This window comes from Hyperoodon ampullatus (genome assembly GCF_949752795.1).
Source record: "Hyperoodon ampullatus genome assembly, chromosome: 8".
NCBI lineage: Eukaryota > Metazoa > Chordata > Mammalia > Artiodactyla > Ziphiidae > Hyperoodon > Hyperoodon ampullatus.
In genome coordinates this window covers 5,653,611-5,675,909 of record NC_136921.1, presented here as the reverse complement: position 1 = coordinate 5,675,909, position 22,299 = coordinate 5,653,611, and positions in this window count along the sequence as shown.

The following is a 22,299-nucleotide window of genomic DNA, read 5'->3' as shown; positions in this document are numbered from 1 at the left end:
CCCTGCTTTTCTTGTGTTTATTAAAATAGTCAACATTTCTTGAAGTCGATTTGGGAGCCAGAGCCTGAAAAGCCTTACAACTTGCCCAACAGATGGGGGAAACGTGTGCACCTTCCAGGGAGAAGTTCTACATTACAAAGTTATTATATCATGTATCTTGCTTAATTCAGGTGTAACTATAGCAACTACCTAGAATCGGAGATCAGTGAGGAGTGATTCCCATGAAAATGAACTTTGCCTTAGGCCATTTTAATTAAAGCATAAATATTTTGAGGAAGGAACAAGTTAGATGTTTTTAAGAGGGGGCAGAAAGGAGGGCAATCACATACGTGCTTAGCGTACGTGGATCTGCTTTACTTCTATTTTCCTTCCTGGCCCATAAAACTAGTGAAACTATTCATGTAAAAGGAAAATACATTTAGAAAAAGATACATTTAGTAACACTCATTTTTTAAAAATACATTGTTTAGAGATGTAATACGTTTGTTCTTATTTTTATGCATAAACGCAACTACTGCACAAATGATACCTGTCTGGAAAATGAAATACACTTCCCATAAGTGCTGAGGACTGAGGGTGGTATAGATTCTCCCAGGCAGAGACCTGATTGGGTAATGGCCACGGACAGCATTCTGGGTGGTACCGCTGGACCCCAATCATTCATCACTACTTACTAGCTGCATAAGCGTGGACAAGTTTCCAAACTCTCTGAGCCTAGGTTTCCTCATCTATAAAAGGGTGATAATAGTACCAGCTTCATAGGGTTGTTGGTGGAATTAATTAGGATAATGAATGGAAAGTGTTTGGCATGGGGTAGTCCGTAAGCACCAGCTATGATAATTATCACTCCAAGTCTCATTAATGAGGCAGAGAGTGATGGGAGGCTAAGGAATGAATAGAAGTTTGGAGACAGGGGTCCTAAGACTTACTCTTCCAAAAACTAGCTAGGAAATCTCTTCCCCTCTCTGGGCTTCAGTCTCCTCACCTACAATCTCAGGAGATTGGGCTACCCAATGTTTAATATTCATCCAGTTCTCAAATCCTGTGCATCTAATCCACCCTTTCCACCTTTAATGCCATTGTCTCATCCATCACTCTCTGAAGAACCCCAGAAAGGGGTGTTAGTGCATCTCCTTGTCCTGGGAGAGAATACTGGCACACGCAGGGGGTACCCCAATAATCTCACACTTTTCTCACCCTCCTTTGAGTTCAGAGGTCTGTGTAAAGAGAGCTGATCAAAGGGAATACATAAATCACCCAGCTAAAGCCATGGCCCAGAGTTCAGATTGATTTCTGCATTCAGACTTTATCATCTGATCCTCCCTCAGAGGTTCACACTCCGGTGACCCAAGCGTCCTCCCAGCATTTGGCTGTGTTAATTAGCCTGGAAGTGGCAGCCTGGACACAGGTGTGAGGTGAGGATTCCCACCCTTCCCCTTAAGCTGTGTACGATGACTTTGTGAACATAATTACTAAGATTTATACAAGGGAATTAGATGCATTTCAGATTTTTAAAAAATCACAGCCCTATGTGAAAATGCACATGGCCCGCCTGCCCTAGCAGAAGTGAGCATTTCAGGGACCTGAGGCGTTGCATTTCTTAGAATCACATGGGTAAATATACTGAGTGTTAAATTTATAATTCTATTCAGTGGATAATTCTATTAAAAGAAGAGGAGAAAAATCTATCTCATGAAACTTCTTATTTTTTTAAATTTATTTTATTGAAGTATAGTTGATTTACAATGCTGTGTTTGTTTTTGGTGTACAGCAAAGTGATTCAGTTATACATATATATAATAGTTTGTATCTGCTGACCCCAAACTCCCAATCCATCCTTCCCCCACACCCCCTCTTTCTTGGCAACCACAAGTCTGTTCTCTATGTCTGTGAGTCTGTTTCTATTTCAGAGATAAGTTCATTTGTGTCATATTTTAGATTCCACATATAAGTGGTATCATATGGCATTTTTCTTTTTCTTTATGACTTACTTTGCTTAGTAAGATAATCTCTAGGTCCATCCATATTGCTGCAAATGGCATTATTTCATTCTTTTTTATGACTGAGTAGTATTCCATTGTATAGATGTACCACACCTTTATCCATTCATCTGCTGATGGACACTTAAGTTGCTTCCATGTCTTGGCTGTTGTGAATAGTGTTACTATGAACGTAGTGGTGCATGTATCTTTTCAAATTATAGTTTTGTCCAGATACCTGCCAGGAGTGGGATTGCTGGATTATATGGTAACACTCTTTTTAGTTTTTTGAGGAACATCCGTATATGGCCGCTCTGACCAGTGTGAGCTGATACCTCATTCTAGTTTTGATTTGCATATGAAACTTCTAATTTAAAGTCAACAATCCCATCCTTGTTACTGAGGAGGTAGACAACACCAGGGAAATTAAGGCAAATTATTACTGTCGCGTTTACCCCAGAGTGATGGGTTAGGGGTCCCTTTGCCCATGTCAGTTCCAGGTTTTGCCTGTCACCCCAGGCGAGCCTACAAAGGATGGGGAGAACTGAGGGCTTGGAGGGGACGTGGCTGTCTGGATACCTCAGGGAAGACTTAGTAAGAAATATTTCTCCAGAAGGATGTGTAGAATTTGTAGGATGAAGAAATGAGGGAATGGCCTTTGAGGCACAGAGACCAAAGCTGTGAGTGTGGACTTTATCTTTTAGCTGCAAGGGGTCTGGTAGACTGAACTGACAAGCCTGCAGGTTGGGTTCTTCCAGAAGCAGACGCCGAGGCAGAGTGAGCAGAACAAGGGAAGTACTGGGGAGAGACATCTGTGAGAGGGAAAGAGAGGGCAGGGGAGCTGTCAGGCTGGGGGACAGAACTGACAGAGCCCCTGCCCACCCTCAGGGCTGCCCACGAAATGAGGCTTTGCTGGCTGGCACGGCCATGCCCCCGCTGTGTGCAGTCACTGTCTGGGACCTCCCTGAGAAGACTGACTTTGACTCAACAGTCGAGGTGAGCACCAAAGGAGCCACAGGTGGAGGCCACTGGGAGAACAAACTCTTCTAGAAGGCAGGGCTGAGTGGTGCAGCTCCGTGCCGGCCATGACAAGAGTCAAGTATGTTAACAGGAAGAATGAACATTTATTGGGTGCAGGATATGCTCTCTGCTAAGCACATCACCCTTGTTCTTTCATCTGGCCTTCAGAGTAGTCCTGTAATGGAGATGCTCTAATCATTATTCCCAATTTCCAGATGACGAATGGGGGCTCAGGGAGGTAACATAAACTCAGAATTGTGAGGCCTGCTAAGTGACAGAGGCCAGGTGGCAACTCCCCCCACCGACCCCTATTCACTCTCTAGAGCTGGTGGTCTTAGCAGTTTTGCCAGACAACAACAGGGTGAGCGGCTGAGGCAGGAAGCCTGGTCAGAGGGCTGGTCCACAGCACAGCCCAGAGCCGTGGAAGGAGGTAAAGAAAGATGAAGAGACAGCTTTGAAAAAGTCTTCCAAGAGAGACCTTCTATGACTTTGTCTGTAAGGTGAAGGCAGTGGGTAAGAAAGATAAGTCACTAGTCGAGGTTGAGATGTCCGGCCTGTTTAGGTTTGATATCTTTCTTTGATCAATTTTGACAACTTATAATATATTGGAAAGACATTAACCACATCCAGATTCCTATCTTATTTAGTTAATTTGCTGAAAGTGTAGTACAGTCACAAGTTTTGAAGATCAGAAGGTATAAAAGTGTACATGATAAAAATCTCCATCCTTCCTCTGTTCCCCATCTGATCAGTTCCTACCATGTGGGATACCCAAGTATATATCCAATGTTATCAATGTCTGATACATTCTTCTAGAGATTTATAATGTAGATAGAAGTAAAGACAAAATTTATACTTCCTTTTTTTACACAAATTAAAGCATTCTCTATACACAGTTCTGATTTTTCCATGTTAGTACATAAAACCTGTCTCCTTATTTTTCATGGCAGCATAATATTCCATAGAATGGATGTAGCACATTTGCTTTATCCTGTTGACGAACATTTACTTATATGTCAGTATTAAGAACACTTCTTCTATGGAAAAAAATGTTCTTTATCTTAAAAGCTTTAGTTGTTTTATCTCTGTAATTATAGTCTCTTCTTAGTTCCAAATACTACAGGTCTTAATTTCTTTCTTTTTTTTCCTTTGATTGTATTTCCTGAAAGCGTCTCTGTTTTTTAAAATCTTTTCAAGGAACAGCATCTTGACTTTATTATTTCTACAATTTTACTTCTAATTTATCATGTTTTTTATCATGATCAGTACCTGCATTTTTGCTTATTTTTATTGTCAGGTAAGTTCTTGAGTTGAATACTTAGTTAAATCTTTAAAAATCTTTCTTTTCCAATAGTAAAGGTTTGTAAAGTTATGAATTTGAATTGACAACATACTACAGGTTTGATTGTATTTTATCATTAATATTAATTTCTAAATCATTTGTAAATTACCTTGACAATAATTGATTTGCTCTTTTTTTAAACATCTTTATTGCAGTATAATTGCTTTACAATGGTGTGTTAGTTGCTGCTGTATAATGAAGTGAATCAGCTATATATATACATATATCCCCGTATCTCCTTCCTCTTGCGTCTCCCTCCTACCCTCCCTATCCCACCCCTCTAGGTGGTCACAAAGCACCAAGCTATGTGGCTGATCTCCCTGTGCTATGTGGCTGCTTCCCACCAGCTATCTATTTTACATTTGGTAGCGTACATATGTCCATGCCACTCTCTCCCTTCGTCCCAGCTTACCCTGCCCCCTCCCCATGTCCTCAAGTCCATTCTCTACATCTGTGTCTTTATTCCTGTCCTGCCCCTAGGTTCTTCAGAAGCATTTTTTTTAATATTCCATATATATGTGTTAGCATACGGTATTTGTTTTTGTCTTTCTGACTTACTTCACTCTGTATGACAGACTCTAGGTCCATCCACCTCACTACAAGATTTGCTCTTTGACTCAAAACTTTGAAAGAATGCTTTCAAAATGTCCCAGTACTTAAAATTTATTTTTTCTTATTCATCTGTGGACTGTTTCTGGATTTAAAATATTTTGGTTAAATAGTGTGACCTCTGTAATTTCTACTTTGGAGGATGTAATCAAGTTTTTCTTTAGCCTATGTATAACCACATTTTTTAGATATTCCATGTTTTTTTTTAAAAGCTTTGTCTCTAGTTGTAAGATACACAATTCAATATGTGTCTATTAAACATGTTAATTGCAATGTGCAAATCCTTGTCTTTCCTTATTTCTTCTTTCCTTCGGGCACGTTCTGAATTGGTGCATTAATGTCTTCCATAATTATTGTTTTGATCATTTCTCCTGGCAATTCCAATGCTTTGCACTTTTACATATTTCAGCACTAGGCTGTTTGTGCATCAAACTCGTCCATGACTTTACACGTTCTGAAGCATTTTTATGGAGTATGTAGATAAGGACAAGAGAGCTGTGTTACTTTTCTTTATTTACAGAGCATTTTGTGGAGTGAAGTTGCCTCTAGTGGCATCTTTTTAACCACTACATTTGACCAAACCACACATAGGCACAGAAATTCGTTGGCTCAGTAATTTCACTGTTGTTCTCAGAAATTCAGCCAATATCTTTCCTCTGAATGTAGTCCAGCCATTTCATGGAGCTCATGAACTCTTCCAAGGTATTAGTTTACAATTTCTTAAATGATGGGGTCACTGTAGCAAAATGAGCAAGGTCTAATTTGTACCCAGACACAAATTTCTTTTTTTTCTTTTTTTTGTGGTACACGGGCCTCTCACTGTTGTGACCTCTCCCGTTGCGGAGCACAGGCTCCGGACGCACAGACTCAGCGGCCACGGCTCACGGGCCTAGCCGCTCTGCGGCATGTGGGATCTTCCCGGACCGGGGCACGAACCCATGTCCCCTGCATCGGCAGGCGGACTCTCAACCACTGCGCCACCAGGGAAGCCCAGACACAAATTTCTACTCTTGGCAAGACTGGCTCTACTTCATCCCCCAAATTTACTGTAAAGATTAAAAATGCAACCACAGTTGGGTATTTTCAAAGTGACTTCAAGTTAAGCTATAATTCACATTTTGCCTTGCTGAATAAAGTTTAACCTATCTATCTCAATAGGGAAGAAATTTCAACACAGTTCCTGGTCCTGAGTTCCTAAGCATCCGTATTTGGAGTTTGATATTTCACAGGATTTGGTGAGAGATAATAACAGGGGTTATTTTCCCCTCCTGACATCATCTTTTAAAAATATACTTATATATACTTTTAGGCACTTATGCTAACATTCCTTAATGTTAAATTCCTAGAAGCGAAATTCTCATATCAAAGGATGAGCAACTTAAAATTTTGGTATGTAATTTGAAATCGCTCTTTGAAAATCTTATCCCAATCCACACAGTCACACTGGGTGTAGAGCTTCCTGCTTCCCATGCTCTCACTGAACTAGGTGTTATCACTTTCTTATGTGTCCAATATGGCAGAAAAAAATATTTCATTACTTTAATTTGCATTTCTTTCATTGCTAGTAAGTTTGAACATTTCCCTAAATTTAATGGCCATTTGTATTTCTCATGTAAATTGCTTGTTCATATTCATTGCCCATTTTCCTATTGGGTTATTTGTATTTTTCTTATTTGTCTTTAAGAGCTATGTGTAGGGGTATAAATCTTTTGTTGTATTGATGAAGTCCTTAAAGCATTCTGTATTCCAGCCATTTACATATCTGACCCAGCTGAGTTTTTCTTACCGATCATTTTTCAGTATCAAAATACACTACAGGGTTTCCCTGGTGGCGCAGTGGTTAAGAATCCACCTGCCAATGCAGGGGACACGGGTTCGAACCCTGGTCCAGGAAGATCCCACATGTCACGGAGCAACTAAGCCCATGCGCCACAATTAAAGAGCCTGTGCTCTAGAGCCTGTGAGCCGCAACTACTGAGCCTGTGTGCCACAACTACTGAAGCCTGCGCACCTAGAGCCCATACTCTGCAACAAGAGAAGCTACCGCAATGAGGAGCCCGCACACTGCAATGAAGAGTAGCCCCTGCTCACCACAACTAGAGAAAGCCCACGCGCAGCAACACGGCTAAAAATAAATTAATTAATTAAAAAAAATTTTTAAATACACTGCAAAGTGGGTAGGTATTGTTATTCCCATTTTAGAGATAAGAACGGAATTCAGAGAGGTTAAGTGGACAGAAATCGACAAAAAACCAGGATCAGGCTCTGAAGTTCAATGCATTTTGTCCTCAATCCCTGGAAGTCTTGCACAACTTTGTTACTGGAGCTGCGATCACTGCCACTTCTACTGATGCTCTTTTGGCTTCAGACAGCGCAGTCAATCTCCATTTGACCCAGAAACATCTACTGCCCCTAAAAGCCTGAATAACCCCTAAAATGTTTACCTAGGACCAACTTGGTTTAAAGTCCTACCTCCTTAAATTCATGGAGATTCCGTTTGCAAGAATATCTACATTCCACCTTAAGGGAAAAATACATTATTCTGTTTGGGTTTGTTTTGTGTTCAAGAAGCCAGAGGACAATTCTGTGGTTTGAGGCAGAGCCATGCTGTGAGGCTGCCGCCCATTTGATGTTTGCCATGAACCCTGGAGAGCTCTGATCCCCATCACAGGGCCTTCACTGCCGATTTCCTTCCAGAGTCTGAGGTTGACTAGATGGACACACCATGTTATTAACAACCTTTAGTTGATGCCAGCCCGCTGAACTGCTTCGATGAAGAAACAGGCAAAAGCTAAAACTCACAAGGTATTTTGTTTCACTGTCGCAGCACCAAACGAGCATTCTTTTTTTTAGAAGCACCACATCTCTTTGGTGAGTGGACATGAATAGACAAGAGGCAAGCTGGCCAGCCCAGTGACGAAAGTCAGTGCCAGTAAGCTAGTCAAATGACAGGGTGGCAGAACTGGTCTAACACAGCAGCGTGTCCAGACCATGCAGTCTTTGCTCAAGTGTCCGATCCAGGCCACCCCTGTCTGGTCTCCAGCTGTAGGTGGTTTTGGCTATTCACCCCCCAGAGCAATTTCTAGACCAGTGATGTTCTCACTTACGTTGCCTGCAGGGTTTTGTTTGTTTGGTCTCCTCTGGGCTTTAGAGACTCTAGAAAGTGGCCACAGTAAAAGTCAACCTTGGGCAATTTGAAGTTCTATATAGTGAATGCCTTGAGTACAGGAGGAATTCTTCCTAAGATGGTGGGTGCCCCAGAAAGGTTTGTTGAGTTCTGGGGACTCTGTATACAGATTTACTTGAATTAACCACTTAAATTCACAAACTAGAGAGGAACCGAGGGGATGCACAGAGACGGAGAGGTAATGCCTGCAAACTCTAGGGTCAGACCACTGGATTGAAACATTGACTCTGTACTCACCTTGGGCAAGACACCTCGGCTTTCTTGGTGCCTTCCTCATGGGTAATGGTACCCACGCTGCAGGGTTATCTGAGGATTAAATTGGATAACACACTTACCTAGCAAACATGGGAGCATTAGCTAAAGCCATCAAAGTCATTGCAGTGCCACACCTGCTGCTGCCTTTCCTGATGCTCTGAGGGCCCAGTTCCCTTCAGCACCCGTTTTAGGGGTTCTCAGACCCAGCTCTGCGTTTTGCTTAAAATTCAATCATAACACTACATTTTTGAATTTAAATTACACGTACAAATTTGAAACAGCATGGTAGTAACATACACACCTCATGAAATGATGACCACAAGAAGTTTAGTGGACATCCATCATCTTGTATAGATACAACATTAAAGAAATGGGAAAAAAAGTATTTTCCTTGTGATGAGAACTCTCTTAACAACTTTCATATATAACATACAATCCAGTGTTATTAAATTATTCAATGGAGACTTTTTTTTTTTACATCTTTATTGGAGAATAATTGCTTCACAATGGTGTGCTAGTTTCTGCTTCATAACAAAGTGAATCAGTTATACATATACATATATTCCCATATCTCTTCCCTCTTGCGTCTCCCTCCCTCCCACCCTCCCTATCCCATCCCTCTAGGTGGTCACAAAGCACCAAGCTGATCAATGGAGACTTTTTAAATGGCACTTTGGTGATAAGGAGTATTGAAGGTTGTAACAAATAGATTGGACTAAGTCAATTCCATCAACGCACATAACTCATCACAGCAAAGAACTTCAAAACCAGTCATCCTCTTTTCCCTATAGCACAAAAATACAGATACCTAACACTTAAGAAATGATAATTATGAAAGAGAAATAGGTGCTCAGATGGCACTGCCCTTGGCTTATGCAACTTAGTAAACCAAACTCCCTCCCCCGCGATTTGTGATATGAATGAAGCAAAGTTTCAATTACACATAACTAAACATACAGCACTGAGTGTTCGAGAATGATCTGATTTCAAATACCCTAGGCAGAGACCTGAAGCTGAGCCTGGTTGGAGCCGTATGTCTGGGGTGGAGGTTGGGGTGTGAGTGTGTGTGAGGCCATGATGGAGGCGATATCTACCCGGGATGTGGAGAACCAGCTGGCCTGCAGGGCTTTCCCTGTTTGTTTGCTTGATTTTTTTTTTTTTTTTTTTTTTTTGCGATACACGGGCCTCTCACTGTTGTGGCCTCTCCCCTTGCGGAGCACAGGCTCCGGACGCGCAGGCTCAGTGGCCATGGCTCATGGGCCCAGCCGCTCCACGACATGTGGGATCTTCCCGGACTGGGACACGAACCCGTGTCCCCTGCATCGGCAGGCGGACTCTCAACCACTGCGCCACCAGGGAAGCCCTTGCTTGACTTTTTGTTTGTTTTTCACTTGTACCGAATGCACAACCAGAACACAAGAATGTAAATTCTGTTTTAATGATTATCTAAGTCATTATTATTGTTATTTAATTTTCTGGGAAGGCACACTTTATTTTAAAACAACAATGACACCAGACCATGGAAATACAGTCACTGCCCCCTTATATGGCTCTTCTTTCAGTCCTCACTCTGGGACAGGGTCGCAGGTGACAGAGGAGCAAGGCCTGACCTCTAGGAGGGCCAGCTTTGCCCAAACACTGGGCAGCATGAGCTCAGCACACTCAGACTTTGTGTGCTACAGCAGACCCCTTGCTGTCTGCATTGGACAGCAACTCTTCCCAAGATGTCAGCATCACAGGATGTTAATCATGAGAAGCATTCTGTGTTCCGGGGCTTTACTAGGCACCCAGAAACATGAGGCAGCTACCAACTTAGCCCAGCATCTCCCCTGCCCCATCAGGGTTAATAGGAGGCAAAGATGGAAGGAAGGGAGAAATGTACAATAAAGGAAAAAAGGGAGGAGACTGAAGGCTGGACTGGGGAGAGGAGAAGCAGGGAGGACAGGACAGGGGCAAAGAGAGAGGGCAACCTTCCCCCCGGGAGGATCTCAACCTGACCCTGGAGCCTGGAGAGCAGAGATCTTTCCCTCCTTCCCTCCCTCTTTCCCACCTTCCTTCCTTCCTTCCTTCTAAATGCTTTTCTTTCTTCCTAGTTTTTCTTTCTTCAGAGCCTCAAGGGAGAGTTGGTCATTCTTCATCCTTAAGAAATTATGACAAGGTTTAGATCTCCTGGAATGTGCAATGTCTCAGAAGCACTAGGAATTTATTATCTATTTCCAAACAAAGCAATAATTAAATCACTCCAGATAACTAATATCATGTTTTCAGAAGCCCTGAGTAGATGATAAGCTAATATTTGTACCGTTGACCTTAAAAATGTGACAGCTGAGAAGCTTCTGGAGAGATGCCCAGAAAGGCACCAATTATGAAAGGGCTTAGCAAGCCGTGTGGAGAGGAACTTCCGGAATTCTTTTAAAAATATGTTTTCCGTTTTGTAAATCACTATGCTAGAGTAACTGTGGAATTATTCTTTGACAGTATAATTACATTTTAATTGTAGAGCAATTAAGCGTTCAATAGTCATGAAGGGGAAATCCAGTAGCCAACCAGCTGCCACCACTATGAAATCTAGACTGTGGTGTGTATGGTAGAAGACTTCGGTTCTTTCAGTTGGGTTCAAGCATTCGCAAAGACAGTGAGGACTCTCAAAGGCAGCTGGACACTCAAATACCCCAAAGAAACAGCCAGTGTCTGTCAAAACCCAGCTAGAGGCTATTTTGCAAAATGTTCTGAAGACATATTTAGGAAAATATTCCCTGTTGTGCAATCAGCTCCCATGAGACAATGAAGTCTCCATAGAAAAAAGGAAGCCTTTTGCAGGGGCCTGGGTGGGTACAGGCGCCTCACCCGAGATTCTCGCTGGAGGTCCATTCAGAACGGTTCTCTTTTCTTTCCACTCTAAATGTGAAGCAATTCAGGCTACAAACCACAACTAGCATGAATGAGCAATGAAATGGTCCTTGATCCAAAAGATTGGAGCGTTATTTTCTCCCCCATTTTGACACTTCCCATCCCCCGCCTCCCTCACTTACAGATCTGTTATCTGAGCTCTGAGGATGATCAAAACTGCAAAGCCTTTTCACTGTGAACTACTTTCCCAAACACTTGCCTCCTAAAATACTAAACGTTTTACCTCCAATATAATTTTTAACCCCTGTGGTGATGCTCATTGTGTCTGAAATGGTAGTTGGGACTTTGGGGCAAATTGGCAGCTATTTAGAAAACTGGAGTCTGCTTTAAAATGGATCTGGATGTTCCTATTACAAATGAGATACTAACTGATCTACATCCTTAAGGGGGTAGAGAAGTTAAGTCATTTCTGAACTTGAAGGCAGGACCCAACTAAACTCCATCAAGGAGATGCAAGGGAAAGGAAAGGAATTAGTTGAAGGGGATGTAGGTGAACATGACCTCTTGGGGTGATTTCAGCAGGCTTATAGCGGGCAGAGAGGAGGGACCTTTCCAGTGTTTAACAAACCAGCTGCTTGGGTAAAAAGTGTTTCTCAAAGTCCGTGATGTCAGTACGTCCCCCATGGCTGATTCTAGCTACCCACAAGTCACCACAGAATTCAGAGTTGGAAAGAAACGCCCACCATTTACTTTCACACCCCATTTTTCTCTGTCTCATTTATGGATCATTGGAGAGTTAGTTTATATCCTCCCGAATATTTCAGATCCCACTCTCTGATGTGGTTTAAGGATGGACAGACATAAAGTGGTCTTCAATTTTTCTAGGAAAGTAGATACTTGTCATTTGCTTTTGGTTGCACAGAATCCAAAACCCGTATCTGTGGTTTGGGAACACCCCAACTCTTGAATCTTGATACAAAGCCAAACCAGAGGTGCCAACAGATCCTCTCTTTCCCAGCATCCCTTGCAGTTAGGGCCTGGTCATGTAACCAAGCTCCACCAATCAGATGTGCACCACCTCCTTTAATTGAGAGTTGGTGGCACAGGAAGCAGAGAGGCAGACGCTTGTCGTGGAGATGGACCCCGGCTGCAGCCCCACATCAAGGGCCCAAGCCTCCCTTCTGCTGCCCGTTTCCCAGCCTAGTCCTGGGAGCTGCCCTATTCTTTTGCTCTGCTAAATCAGCCAGAGCTGGTGCCGGTTGCCCTGACACTGAAACTTCAGCGGGTTCATGCTTCCACGGCCAACATCTCACCACACACAGAACAGTATGACGTCACTGTTACAGTGAAAGTAAAATTGGGAAGGGAAGATCTTCATCCTCACTCAGTGGAAAATAGTCTGGATGTTGTGAGAGGGCAAAGCTGTCTCTGGAGCCAGGCTGCCTGGGCTCCCATCTCAGCCCCAGCACACCCTGACCGAGGACGTGGTACCCTCCTCCCTCCTCTGGACCTCTAGTGGGTGCCAGTGCTCACAGGATCGTGGTGAAAAGAAGAGATGTGGGTGGGGGGGGACTTCTCACATGGCGCAGTGGCCTCGGCCCCTGTTCCAGGCATGTTCCTACTGTTCCTGTGTGTCATGCTTTACTACGCACAGCATCTTAACCATTTAACATCATGTGGAGAGAAAATATTTTTATCCTGTACCACAAACTATATTTTACGAAGGCAGCATTCAAAATTTTGCCATTGGGTCCTGGACCCCCCAGAGTCTACTCATGCTCTCCAAGTGTCCGTGGAACCCAGGAAGGACCATCCCTGCAAGGAGTTAACCAGGTCCGGACAGGCTCACTGCAACCAGACTTAACTTAAATCTCCCTTCCATCTGCATTTTTTGCCTGATGGTTAAAGTGCTTATCAAGAGAACGAAGCTCTCAGCCTCCGAAAGGTTAAGGGACTTGCAGATTTTAGGCAGCAGAGCAAGAGTTGGTCCTGGACCTTGGGCTTCCCTGGTGTGGACGTCTGTGCCATTTCCTCGATGGCAGCAGACAATGAGCAAGATGTTTCAGACACTGTGTGTAGTGGTTGGTGCAGGAGGGGACAGTTGAGGGGAAGGGGCTTTCTCACGCACAGAACATGCGATTATAAATTGGTGTGTTTTTATAATGAAAAGTGATTAGGTTACAAGAGCCTTGAGAATATTTACAATCTTTGTCTAATTCCACCTCCAGGAATCTGTCAATGGGACTCAATCAGAGATGAAGTCAAAGCTTTTTTTTTGTTTCCACATAGAATATATTAACACAACTCTATGAAGTATTGGTATCAAGCATATAAATTTAATCCATGTACAGACAGATTGAATGACACAATTAGCACATTTGGTCTAATGTATATTTACAAAATCCCTCATCCAACAATTACAGATCATTTTTCAAACACTCACGAACTCATACAAAAATTGACCACATATCAGACTACAAAACCAATCACAACAAATATCAGTGAATCAATATGATACAGAGATACGGTCAAAGCTTTAAACTCAAGGTTATTTCAGCTTTATTTATAAAAGCAGAAATCGGAAACAATGGAAATAACTTAAAGGGGGAAATGATGGAAAAATGATAATGCATCCCTTTAAGCAGCCGTCATCAAAGTGCATGTTTTCAATGGCATGAGAAATTGCTCATGAGGTAATGGTAAGTGAAAAAAGACAACTATATACAGCATATCAATTTCATATATAAAACTGAAACAAAAAATGGTAAGAATGGGGCTTCCCTGGTGGCGCAGTGGTTGAGAGTCTGCCTGCTGATGCAGGGGACACGGGTTCGTGCCCCAGTCCGGGAAGATCCCACATGCCGTGGAGCAGCTAGGCCCGTGAGCCATGGCCGCTGAGCCTGCGCGTCCAGAGCCTGTGCTCCGCAACGGGAGAGGCCACAATAGTGAGAGGCCCGCATACCACAAAAAAAAAAAAAAAAAAAAAGTAAGAATGATTCTACCTAGCCAGAGGGCTCACTGGTGATTCACAGTATTTGCTGAAATCTCTACAATGAAATTTTGTGAAAGAACCAACAGAATTCTCTAGTACACATTTTATTTTATTTATTTTGTTTTCTAAATTTATTTTCCCCAGCTTTTTTGAGATATATTTGACCTATAAATTGCATAAATTTAAGGTGTACAATGTGATGATTTGATATACATATTTCCAAATGATTACCACAGAAGGTTAGGTAACACGTCCATCACATTACATAACTCCTTTTTTTCTTTCTTTTTTTTTTTTTTTTTACTTTTCAGGGAAGCATTTATTCCACCCATATATAATTCCAGTCTGGACATACTCTATATGATATCAGAAGCTTAAAGTCTTTGCAATGAGTCGGTGCATAACAGCAATTTTTTTTTTGTACTGAGAATGTTTAAGATCTGTTCTCATATCAACGTTCAAGTTTCTAATACAGTATTTTTAACTATAGTCACCATGCTGTACTTTAGATCCCAGAACTTATTCATCTTCCAACTGGAAGTTTATACCCTATGACCAGCATCTCCCCATTTCCCCACCCTAAGACCTCAGCACCAGCATCTTACCCTTTGTTTTCATGCACATTAATGTATTAAAATAAAAATGAACATGTATAGCAATGAATCTAGATAATCTGCATCCCAATATAAAAAAGAAAGTGTTCTAATGAGATTATGTTAAAAAAAGAAGAAAAAAAACTGATGGCCTCACAAAAAAATGACGACACAGATGATGGAAAAGAGGCAGCATGGAAGCAAAGAGAAAGCAGACATTGAATATTGACACAAGACAAAGTTGAGGTCTATTAAGAAAATGCATTGTGAGAAACTTGTCATTTTAGAGGAATGAATTATAGAATTCATCAGGAAAGTCTGTCCTCAGACTTTCTGCCACTGACCTACTGTCGGCCAGAGGAGCTGGGGACACTAGTCTCTTTCTATGCTGTTTGCTTCATCCCTAACATCAGAAGTACCATGAGTGACCTTGCAGCGTTGCCGTGGAATTGAATGACCAGTATGTGGAAGCACTCTTGCACAAGAACCTGGATAATAGCTGCTCAATAAATTTCCTTTTCATTTCATGTGTCAAACAACATGGCAACAAAATATGCAAAGGAAAATTTTTTAGATGTACAAGGGAAGTGGACAGAAATACAATTGTTATATGAGATTGTAACTCACTGTTGTCCAAATTCACACAATAGCAACCACCTGACATTGTCTGGGGGATCACGAGACAAACAAAAGGGTTTTGTAAGCCGGAAAGTAGCATGACAGTGTTAGTTATTTTCATGATGCTAAATAATATTTATGGGGGTGATTATATTTTTCTCAAGGTCATAAAGAAATTCTCAAAAAATTTTAAAGAAGTCGAAATCTTGCAATCCATATTTATGAACCCAATATAATATCTAATGTTAGTCATTTATATTTAAACCAGAGAAACTCCATCCCCTCCAACATTTTCAAGTGCTCTCCTGAATAATGCTTATGTATAACAAATGAAATGATTTAATAGTAATTGATTTGGAAAATAAAACACTATATATTGAAATAAAATTATAATAACAAATCACAACATGCCTTAAAAATGTTATTGAATATTAACTTTTCGATGAAGGATTGATTAATGGGCTCTGATTTCACTGAAGACATCACAAAAGAGACATTCAAAAGATTTGGTAATAAAAAATGTTTAAAAAATATAAATGAGGACAGAGTGAGATAAAACATTCCAGCAAATATCCAGACTCCATAAAGAGCCCACAGAAGTTGATTAGAAAAAAGTTAAAGTTCCAACAGATAGGCGGACAAAGGATTTCAACACACAGAGCATACTTCATTGTTAACTTGTGTATAATAGATGGAAAGGTAAATGAGGATACTTAATTAAATACCCATAAACTCTTCCTATGTGCTGGGCATCATTCTAAGAGTTGACATAGTAACTCCTTCCACCCTCCCAACATTGCTGTAAGGTAGATAATGTTGTTGTACTAATTTTACAGATGAGGAAAAGAACCCCAGGAAGGGGGAATGACTCACCCACAATCACCCAACCAGGAAGTGGCAAAGCCAGGATTCAAGCCCAGGGTGTATTGTGTCAGTCACTTGGGGACTGCATCCCCAAGGATGAACAAGCAGAAGGTACGTACATGAAGATGTGGGCACAGCATGGTTCATGGTGGTTAAAACACAGACACAACCAACAATGTGGGAAAGCTGAAATCAGTAACTGACATCAACTGAAGAACTTTGACACTGTCATTAAATTGTAATGAAGCCAACTTGGAGCAACTTGAAAAATATGTTAAGTGAAAAGAACATAAATTGCATGTGTGCTATGTTTGCAATGATGAAAGCATGCATGCATATAGTCTACAATGGGAAGGGTGTGTGGAAAGTGAAAACAGTTGATGTGGCTATAAAACTGTATGTGTTTTATACAGTTTTTTGTAATATCAAATTAAATATTTTTTATAATATCAACGAGAGGAGTGGTTGGAAAGGAAAGGGTACACAGTGCTCGAGAACTCTCTGCATTTCCCCCAGTACAGTACCCTCTCTCACTGCAGGGCTTCCCAGGGCACAGCAGCTCCCTGCCCACCCACCCCATCAAGGCTGCCTGTTCTTCACCCTTCAGTCTCATCACCTCCTTTGGGAGGACTTCCCTGTGCCCCGCCCTTCCCTGGCATCCTCTGTGTTTCTGCAGCAGCCTGCTTCTCCTCATTTTGCAAGGCTGGACCCTTTTCTTGCCTGCAGCTCCCAGAAGACCCTTGAGGGTACGGCTACATCTTCTCCACCACGTAGCCCTAACTCCCAGATTGGGATGTATTTGTTGAAGAACTCAGACATCTAGGTACTGCGGATGAAGTTCTCAAAGCTTCATAACATTTGTCGGAAAATGCACATTTCCCCCTCACCGGAGAATACCATAAATTTTAACCCAGAATTTCATATTAAAAGTGAGGCATCCCAGAGTATCGTAAATGAGACGATTGCTAGGTAATCTTTCTTATGGAAAGGGAATGTAAGACAGTATATACCTATTAAACTGAGATGTCAAATAATTTTAATCTAATTCCAAGAGCACCATTGTAATAAAAATACTTTGAAAACTTGCACATTTTTCTAACTAGCATACTTCAACTTACAACACTTTGATGTGAATTAGTGTGGTTCTTAAAATGGCCCCGGAAAGTAAGGTTTTTATTTATCCTGTTTGACCTACGTGGGGTGGAGGTGACGTTGCAGGTGGTACAGCTTGCCCGAGGGCATCCAGCGGAGAAAGCCCACCTCTTTAGGAGATACCGAATGACACCTGGGAGAGACATTCAAAAGCGGATAAGTGCGGGCTTCCCTGGTGGCACAGTGGTTGAGAGTCCGCCTGCCAATGCAGGGGACGCGGGTTCGTGCCCTGGTCCGGGAAGATCCCACATGCCGCGGAGCGGCTGGGCCCGTGAGCCATGGCCGCTGAGCCTGTGCGTCCGGAGCCTGTGCTCCGCAACGGGAGAGGCCACAACAGTGAGAGGCCCGCGTACCGCAAAAAAAAAAAAAAAAAAAGCGGATAAGTGCAATCCTGAGATTGCTCCAGCTCTTCGGGGTCAGTAACAAAGTGGCTCACAATTTGTCCTTCTCAAAGCAGTGGCACATGTCAGTTTGGTTTCTGTGCCCACCCTCCCTCTGAAGTTTCCAGTACTGGGTAACCCTCTCACCTCAGGACAGCACCTTGAGAGGGGTATGTGCATTAAGATGTCGATTTTATAGATTCAGGAACTGAAGAGGAGGGAAGTGAAGTAATATTCCTAAGACCGCACAGGTAGTAAACGGGAAAGCCAGGGCTTGAATTCAGCAGTTCTGGGTCTGAACTCACAACCAGCCCACGAGACCCTAACTCAGCAGTTCCCGAAGGGTGGTCTCTGGACCAGCATCATCAGCAACATTTGAAAATTTGATAAAGGTGCAGACTCTTTGCTCCACGTCTCCCTTCCACATCTTCACCTCCGGGAGTGCAGCCCAGGATTCTGTGTTTCTGCAAACCCTCTGGTGATTTTGATGTCCTCATCCACGTGTGTGTATACATACACAGGCGTATACGTGTATACATGCACATATACAAACATGTACACACACATGTGCCCATGCACACATATACACATACCTGTGGGCATGCATGTACACCCACATATATATCTACACGGCTGTTAAATGATGGGATGAGAGCTCAAATCCAGGTGTTCCGACTCCTAATTCTGCTCTTTCAAGGGACTCTACCAGCTGTTCTCCATCCCACCTGAACATTGAATCACGGAGATTTTGAAAGCAACCCATCAACAGCAATAACAAAAAGCACAAAGAAACGAACAGCAAACGTTGTCTAGACCCCATCCCAGGACAAGTAAGTTAAACTTTCTGAGGGTGGCACCAGGCACTGCCTTTGTTTAAAGCACCCCAGATGTGAAACAGCTGTTTCCCCGGGCTGTCTGATAATCCCTGGCTATCTGTTCATATCTGAGAGCCAGTCCCTAAAAAGTGGACTGGAAGCTGCGGGGCAGAGGAGGTGTCAGCTGTGGTTCACTATAGAGTCACTGTCAGGAGATCACCTGGGCCACATCTTTGGGGAACCTTGGCATTTGTTCTCTAAGAGGTTGGATGCTAAGATGAACAGGAAGTGTTCACCATTGGTGGGCAGTGTCCCTAGAGTAGGTTCTCCTGGTCTCCTTCCACAAGGAGGTGTCAGGATTCAAGTGGGGAAGAAGCCTGGGGTCTGAGCACCCTTATGAAGACCTTGCCCTGAGCCTCTGGGGACCACGGTGTGAGTCAGCTTGCTCCCTTGCTTCCTTGGCACAGTTCTCTCTCCTTTCATGCTATCTGTGTAGGCTGATAGCCCCCTCTTTTAAATCCCTTTGTTATTGTTTCGGGGGTATTTCAGGAAGAAGGGCTACTCAGTGCACGTGTTAAGCCTGCTGCTTCCAACCAGGGGGCTGTACAAAACTTCCTAACAGGGCCCTCCTTCATCCCAGCTTTGTGTCCGGACACTCCCCCTTTACTCTAGGAAAACAGCCGCCTCTCATCCTCACATGCTTACTCTGTCCTCTGCTTCCACAGGGCCTTTGCACATGCTCCTCCCTCTGCCAGGAACACTCTTCCCTTTGCAGTCTGCCTGCCTAACTCCTTCTCACCTGTCATGGTCCAGTCCAAGCACCAGTCCCTGAGTGGGGCCTTCCCTGCAGGACACTGTAGTGTGGTTTGATTACTTTATTAATGTCTGTCTTCCCAACTCAACTGCAAGTGCATGAGGCCAGAAAGCTTGTCTGATTGTGTGCACCATTGCATCTATCTTCTCTACTCAGTAAATACTTTTTGAATGAACAAATGAATGAATGGGTGGGTGGGGCTTGAAGGCATTTTCATTTCGGTAGTTGTGCGGGGTGGTACGAACTGGCTTCACAGGCTGGCGAAGTGGCCGCATCTCAAGACTCTTTCAAAACTATGAGAATTGTTCAGAGCTTCCCTGGTCTACAGTCAAAAAACTAAAAGTGAACTAAACTGGGCTTTTACTGATAAGATCTCTAAGACCAAAGTACACAGGTATTGCAAGCTTATTTAATATTTAATATTCAGTTTCTAATACTAGCATCCTAGATTAAGGGGAGACTTAGGCCACCTGCATTCAGTCCTTTCTTCTGCTTCTCACCAAACATCTGTCCATCTGATATGTTAGGATCTCAGTAAAAAGGACGCAAAATCCATGTCGAGTTGAGTTTTGTGGCAAACCTTAGGAACGTTCAATAAAAGCCATAAAACAAATGAAGCTGCAGATATTGTGGATGGAAAAAATGCTGCCACTTGCAATGATGAGTCTTTGGGTGGCTGAACACGATTCTCTGAGTTCCATTCCCTTGAACAAGCAGCCTGTCAAGGAAATGTGGATGCAAGCGATGGCCTCATTCTTTGATACGGTTGTTTAGTGTTCCTCCATCTAATAGAACATTAAACAAACAGAGTCCGGGACAAGTTCTCTCCAAGGAGCCTTGGTCCAGATTGCCACCCCTGCCTAATCCACCGCCCCCCCGCCCTGCCCACATAAGTATTCTAAATCTGGCCCTTGCTCTGACAAAGGCTTCTTAGTTTTCTACATAGCAACTAAAAGCAGACTGGTCAAGAATCCAGAAACCTGACGTTGTACACCAGCACTGCTCCCGGCTAGTTTGGACATGGGGAAAGTCCATTTTTCCTGCTTTTGTGTCTCTTTACTCAGTGATCAAGTGGGACTAGAGGAGCTTTAATTCCTTCTCATTCTAATATTTTGTGCTTCTTTTATGAGTTCTGGCCCTCAGTGTCTTTTACTTGCATGGGACACCACTGTGTCTTGCTTGATTATGACTGGCAAGGCGGGGAGGTACCCAGGAGTGGAGAGAGAGGTTTGAGATCCAGGCAGGCTCCTAGATGAGAGTGACAGATTGGTGGGAATTAGAGAACCCTGTAGATTTTAGGGACGGAAAATTGGTCTAAAACATACTCAGAGGAAAATCAATAAGCTCTCAGGATTACATATTCAATCTCCAGTGCTGTATAACAAATTACCTCAAAACTTAGTGGTTTAAATACTCCATCTCATGGTTTCTGTGGATCAAAAGTCTGAACACAGTTTTTCTGCAGCCTCTGCTCAGGGTTTACAACAGGCTGAAATCAAGGTGTCACGGAGGTGTTAGCAGCTGAGAGTGGTGGACAGGGGAGTGCTTGGCTCCCAAGCACACATAGCTGTTGGGAGGATGTAGTTCCTCACTGGCTCTCCAACAGGATGGCCGGCTCCATCCCACTGTGCAAGCGGGAAGGGGGATACTCTGCCAGCAGAACAGAAGTCACTGTTTTATGTAACTTAATTATGAAAATGACCTCCATCACCTTTTATATCCTACTGGCCAGAAGCAGGTCCCTACATGCAGCCCACAACAGGGTGGGAAGATCTCACATCTCTCCATCCTCCTGGAAGTGGAGTCTGTTGGGAGCATCAGGTCTTGCATGGTGGCCAACATAGGCATTGAGAGAGCACCAGAATGGAATATTACTCAGCCACTAAAAAGAATGAAAAAAATGCCATTTGCAGCAACATGGATGGACCTAGAGATTATCATACAAAGTGAAATAAGTCAGAAAGAGAAAGACAAATACCATATGATATCATTTATATGTGGAATTTAAAATACAACAAATAAACATGTCTATGAAACAAAAACAGACTCACAGATATAGAGAACAGACTTGTAGTTGCCAAGAAATAGGGGGTATGGGGGAGGGAGGGATTGGGAGTTTGGGGTTAGCAGATGCAAACTAGTATATATAGGATGGATAAACAACAAGGTCCTACTGTATAGCATAGGGAACTGTATTGACTATCCTGTGATAAACCATAATGGAAAAGAATCTGAAAAAGAATATGTATAACTGAGTCACTTTGTTGTACAGCAGAAACTAAACACAACATTGTCAATCAACTATACTTCAATAAAGTTTAAAAAAAATAAAAGGGGCACCAGTGCTGTGTCAGTGTCCTGGGGCCACCCTAACAACTCACCTCAGCTTAACAACAGAAATGTGTTGTCTCACAGTCCGGAGGCCAGAGTCCAAGTGTCAGCAGGGTTGGCTCCTTCTGAAAGCGGTGGGGAACAGTGTGCTCCAGGCCTCTCTCGTAGCTTCTCGTGACCTCAGATGTCCTAGGCTTGTAGATGTGTTTTTCCTGTGTCTTCACATTGTCTTCCCTTTGTGTACGTCTCTCTCTGGGTCCACATTTCCCCATTTTATAAGGACACCAGACATCATTCGGGCCATCTAATGGCCTCAACTTGATCATCCACAAAAACCTTACTTCCAAATAAGGTCGCATTCACAGGTACTGGGGACTGGGACTTAAACATCTTTCAGGAAGACACAATTCAACCATGACAAGTGTTAACACAAATAGGTTTTTTCTGATATAAACTATACTTGGCTAGGGTTTTGACTTTTTTTAAAGTAGGCAATTG